The sequence below is a fragment of the Phodopus roborovskii genome, unplaced genomic scaffold (genome assembly GCF_943737965.1).
Source record: "Phodopus roborovskii unplaced genomic scaffold, PHOROB, whole genome shotgun sequence".
Lineage (NCBI taxonomy): Eukaryota > Metazoa > Chordata > Mammalia > Rodentia > Cricetidae > Phodopus > Phodopus roborovskii.
Genome location: NW_026125665.1, coordinates 1,931,634 through 1,937,013, shown reverse-complemented (window position 1 = coordinate 1,937,013; position 5,380 = coordinate 1,931,634).

Below are 5,380 nucleotides of genomic sequence, written 5' to 3'. Positions count from 1 at the left end.
ACGACCTCGCGGGCCGCTTTGGCGAGCCATTTACGGCCGTTGCTAGGAAACCCCGGAAGTGAGGACTAGAGGAGGCGGGAAGAGGCTGCGTGAGGAATCACGCGCTGGGAGGGAGGCTAGCGAGGCGCATGCGTGGGAGCTTCTTGGCGCAGGCGCTGGACTGGCCGCAGTTCTGCGACGCTGTAGAGCACATGGAGCGGTCCCAGCTTGAGGTTGTGCTCTTGTGTCTTTGCGAGAGCGTCCGGGCGCTCCCGGGCCTCTGGGTCTTTCAAAGTCTCCTGTATTGTCCAGACTTGGCGAATCACATGATCCCTGCTCGGGTCCTTCCGTTCCGATCTGGGTCTTTTGGGTAAGAATTTTGAACATGAAGGAGCCTCGCTCCCCAATAACAGCCTCAGACAGACGTGGAGCAACGACACGACCGTGCAGACTCGTGTTGTCCTAGGGACGGAGAACTGAAAGCAGCCATCGGCAGCCAGCCAGCCTCTTTGTTTACGTATTTTATTATTTTTGTTTGTTTATTTTAAAGACGGGGTTTCTTTGTGTAGCTTTGGAGGCTGTTCTGGTACTCAAGGCATGCGCAAAACCACCCGGCTGTATTTTGTTATTTACTTCTGCTTTTTGGAGATTGGGTCTCAAGAAGCTCGGGCTGACCTCTAATTCCCCATTATAGTTGGAGTGATCTTGTAGCTTGAGTGCTGTGGCGTGCGTGGGGGGGGGGTGTTGAAGATGGGAAGCCAGGAATGTGTGAAATCTTGGCAAGCACAGTGCTATACTAATGGATTTAAAAAAGAAAAGAAAATATATCTTAGTTTGCCACGTATGGACACCTTTAATTCCAGCAGAGGCGAGGCAGGCAGTTCGAGGCTGCCTCCTGGTCTACAGAGTTCCAGAACAGCCAGGACTGGAAAGGACAGAGAAACCCTATCTGGAAAAACAAAAATAGATTTATTTGAACTACGTGTATGTGCCTGGTGGGTTTGAGCAGGTAACTTCAGTGCCCTCCAAGGCTGAAAGAGTGCACAGGATCTCCTGGAGCTTCGTGCTGACATCTCTGACATGGATTTACTTATTGAACTTGTGCTGTCGCCTACCAAGCCGTTAACTGTGAGCCTCTGCATATTGGAGCCCATTATACCGACTTCTCCTTATTCTCTTGCTTCTCTTGGATACCTGGGGGTTCCACACCAAGATTATAGGAGGAGGAAAGATGCAGTTGAGTCCTCGAGGGATCCTGACAGTCTTGAGATTCCTTTGCCCTTCCAGGAAAATCCTGTCTTGGCTGCTGTGAAAACCCTTATGATCTTGGACCTGTAGAGATCACTTGGTGGTAATATGCTTGGCTCTGGAGCAAGATGATGTGAGTTGAGGTCTAAGAACTCAGTGTAAAAGCCAGACAACAGGGGCTGGAGAGATGGCTCAGCAGTTAAGATCACTGATTGATCTTCCTGAGGACTTAGGTCCAATTCCCCGTACTTGCATGGCACCTCACAACTGTCTGTAACTCCAGGATCCAACAGCCTCACAGACATACATACAGGCAACATGCCAATAATAATAAAATAATGATAAAGCCAGACACAGCACAGGCCCGTAATACTCAAAGGACATTATAGTCTTGTCAGGACTGTTTGTGTCTCTCACGGCAAACTAAAGTCTTCTTGTGCTCTCTGTTCCTTAAGATTCCTGCTCACAGTATGGTATCTCCCTACAGAACTCAGCAACTTCTCTGACAAAGCTCAGGCTTTCCTGATTCTTTCAGCACACAGGATGCCCTAACCCCCATCCTATTGTCCAGACCTGCAAGGCAGCTGATGGTTTAGGGGAGTGACATTGTCCACTCTCCTGGGTCACATTCCTGCTCACCCAGCACAGCTCTACCCTAACCCTCTTCTGTTCAGTTTACCCAGCATTATTGTCTCCATGACTGGATGACATGTGGGACGCTGAACATCATTTTCATTGTTAACCTCTTCTTAGTGCCTCCCTGAGGAGAGGCACTCAGGTACCCTGGTTTAAAGCTATAGAAGCGAGGGAGAGATGGCTCAGCCACTAAGAACACTGGCTACTCTTTCAGAAGACCCTGGCTTTATTTCCAGCACCCACATTGGTAGCTCACAACTGTGACTCTAGCTCCACTGGCCTCCTTGGGCACTGAACACACATGGTATACATACAAACAGAGACAGAACACAAAATTAGAAAGCAATAGTAGCCAGGTGGTGGTGGCATATACCTTCAATCCCAGCTTTCAGGAGGCAGAAGCAGGTGGATCTCCATAGCCAGCCTGGTCTTAAATTGAGTTCCAGGATAGCCTAGGCTGTTACACAGAGATATCATGTCTTGGAAAAAAGGTTTATTATGTTTTATTTATTGGTGGGGGAAATGCACCTGCCTTGGCCCATGTATGGAAGTGAGGACAACTGAACTGTGATTGGTTCTTAACTGATATTCCAGTGTCCCCAGGAATTGAACTCAGGTTGTCAGGCTGAGCCATCTCACTAGCCTGCTCCACATACCCACTCCCTTCCCTGAACAGGGTCTCCACCTTCCTTGCCCTAGAGTTAAAGGCATGCACCACCATACCTGGTCTTCTGCGTCATATTTCTCACTTACTCTCTGTTCATGCCCAGCCCACTGTTTCTCACAACCTCTAGTAATTCTGGGTAACTAAGTTCTGCCAAAGTCGCCTGCCTCTCTCCTTGCTCCTTTACCTTTCTCAATCAATGACCCCCCTAGGGGACCTGGATGAATCCCCATTCACTCAGGCCAACACCAAAACTGCAATACATTCTGTCTGTTCACCATGGCAGCTGCCCTGACTACTCACAGAATTCTCCAAAATAAAGGGGGAAACCTAAATGGCCAAGTATGAGGGAGCAGTGCTTGCCTAGCATGTGTGAGGCCCAGGCTCCCATCCCACTGTTTGAATGGACTGCCACATAACTGTCTAAAACTACAAGGTGTGGCTTCAATTTAGTGCTAACACACAGGAATCAGAGTTAAGGCCAACTACACAGAGTTCAGAGCTGGCCTAAGTTCCATGAGACCTGTCTTAATAAGAGCGGGCAAGACAGCCCAGTGGGTAAAGGTACTTGTTGCCAGGCCTGGTGACTTGTTTGATCCCTAAAGCCCACTGACCTCCACATGTGACCATGGCATGTACACCCCCAACATGAATTTAATAAACAGTTGGAAAATGAGCTGGTGGTAGTGGCACTGTGATCCACCTGGTCTACAGAGTGAGTTCCAGCACAACCAGGGCTGTTTCACAAAGATGCCCTGTCTGGAAATACCAAAAAAGGAGAGGGAGAGAAAGAGAATGGCTAAGAGTGCTTGCTGTGCAAGTGAAGACATGAGTTTGATTTCACACACAACCTCCTCGAGCCAGGAGTGGCTATGCCTGTGACTGTTAACCTCTGTGCTGTGGTGGCAGGCAAGAGAATGCTGGGCTCACTGCCCACCAGCCTTGTTCCAGGTTCAGTGAGAGATCCTATCTCAAGGAAATAATGTGGAGAGCAGGATACATTAGGGCACCCAATATCCTCTAGCCTAATTTGTTTGTGGATGCAGCACACACACAAGTTATCACAAAGCCCCTATGGCTTCCACTCTGAGGGAGTGTAGTTCATCCACTGGATGAGTGAGCAGTTTATCCCTGTCCACCAAGCATTGAATCAGCTAGTTTGCTGACAACCCAGCAGTATTTCTTACTGTTAACAAGATGTGAATCTAAACCACTATTGCCTGGGATGTGCTCTAAAGAAACTGGAGGATTACCAAGAGTTCAAAGCTGGCCTGGACACTATCCTATCAAGATCCGATCTTGAATGAATGGATGTAATAGTCTGGTAGCTGCTATGAGCCCTTATGAAATTAATGTCAACCATCCACTTGGTACATCTAGAATGATCTGGGATGGGCCCAGGAGGCCTCTGAGAGGGACTATGAGGATGCTCTTGATGAGGATACCTGGCAGGGAAAATGTGCCCATGGTGGCTACATTGTTGCCTCAACTGAAGAGAAGCAAGCAAGCTGGGCTCCATCATCCTGTCTTTCAAATAAGATATTCACTGCTCAATGAGGGGAGCCCTTTCAGCTAGCTATGGTGCAAACAGGGTACCCCATCTAATACACAGATGGGTTGGAAACCCATCCGTATGTTGTTCCAGCCCATCCGTATATTAGAGTCTTACGATAGTTGTGAATGGAAACAAGGGGTTTCTGATGATGAGGACATAGGTCTTGGTCCCCCCACCTTTGATGTAATGCTTTATTTGTTTTACTTCTGAGACAAACAAATATAGCCTAGTCTTCAAACTTGTAGCAGTTCTGCCTCAGCTTCCCTAGGTGATGGCATACTTGCCCATGCCTGGCTGACCCAGTGGCTTTGAGGGAAGAGTTGTGCATGCTCTGCAGGAGAAAAAAAAAATCCAACATTTGAGGGTGGAGGTAGGAGGATGAGGCCAGCCTACCTCAAACATAAGAGGAAGAGCACCAAGCATGACAAACCACACCTGTCAGACCGTGCTGAGGCAGGGCTATTGTAGATCCCAGGCAAGCTCCAGAAGAGACCCATGGGGATGTCCCTCTCATCATGTATGCTGCAGAAAGGTCCTCAACAGGTTATGAGCACAGAACTACACTCTGGGACTCCCTAGCCCCCAGCATGTGAGCCAAACCAAGATATATCAACCTGCTTGTGTTGGGCAATCTGTTCCAGCAATAGAAACCAGATTGGGCCAGGAAACTACAACCACACACATTGGCACAGGGACTATCCTCAGCTTGAACACTGGCTGCAGTGAGCATACAGCAAGAACACAGCAGCCCAGCTGGTGACCAATGGGATGTTTGTCTCTTGGAAAACTACAAAGCACTGTATGTAGAACTGAGGGAGAATATTTAGTAACACACTATCTTTGGATTATTACTTAGGAAAGAAACAACAGTCACAAAACAATATTATGACATTTCGGTGAGATATGGTCTCATGAAGCTCTTGCTGACCTCAAACTGTAGCCAGGGATGACCCCAAGCTTCCTGACAGATTTTGGAAACTGTCCGCAGGGGTTTACCTCATTCTTTTTTATTTTGATTTTCAAGACAGGATTTCTCTGTGTAATAATAGCTCTATCTGTCCTGGAACTCACTCTGTAGACCAGGCTGGCCTTGAACTCAGAGATCTGCCTGCCTCTGTCTCCTGAGTGCTGGGATTAAAGATGAGTGTCACTACCATATGGCCCTGTTTTTTTGTTTTTTTTTTTTTGAGACAGAGTTTCTCTGTTTTGTTTTGGAGGTTGTCCTAGAACTTGATCTGTAGACCAGGCTGGCCTCAAACTCAGAGATCTGCCTGCCTCTGCCTCCCGAGTGCTGGGAT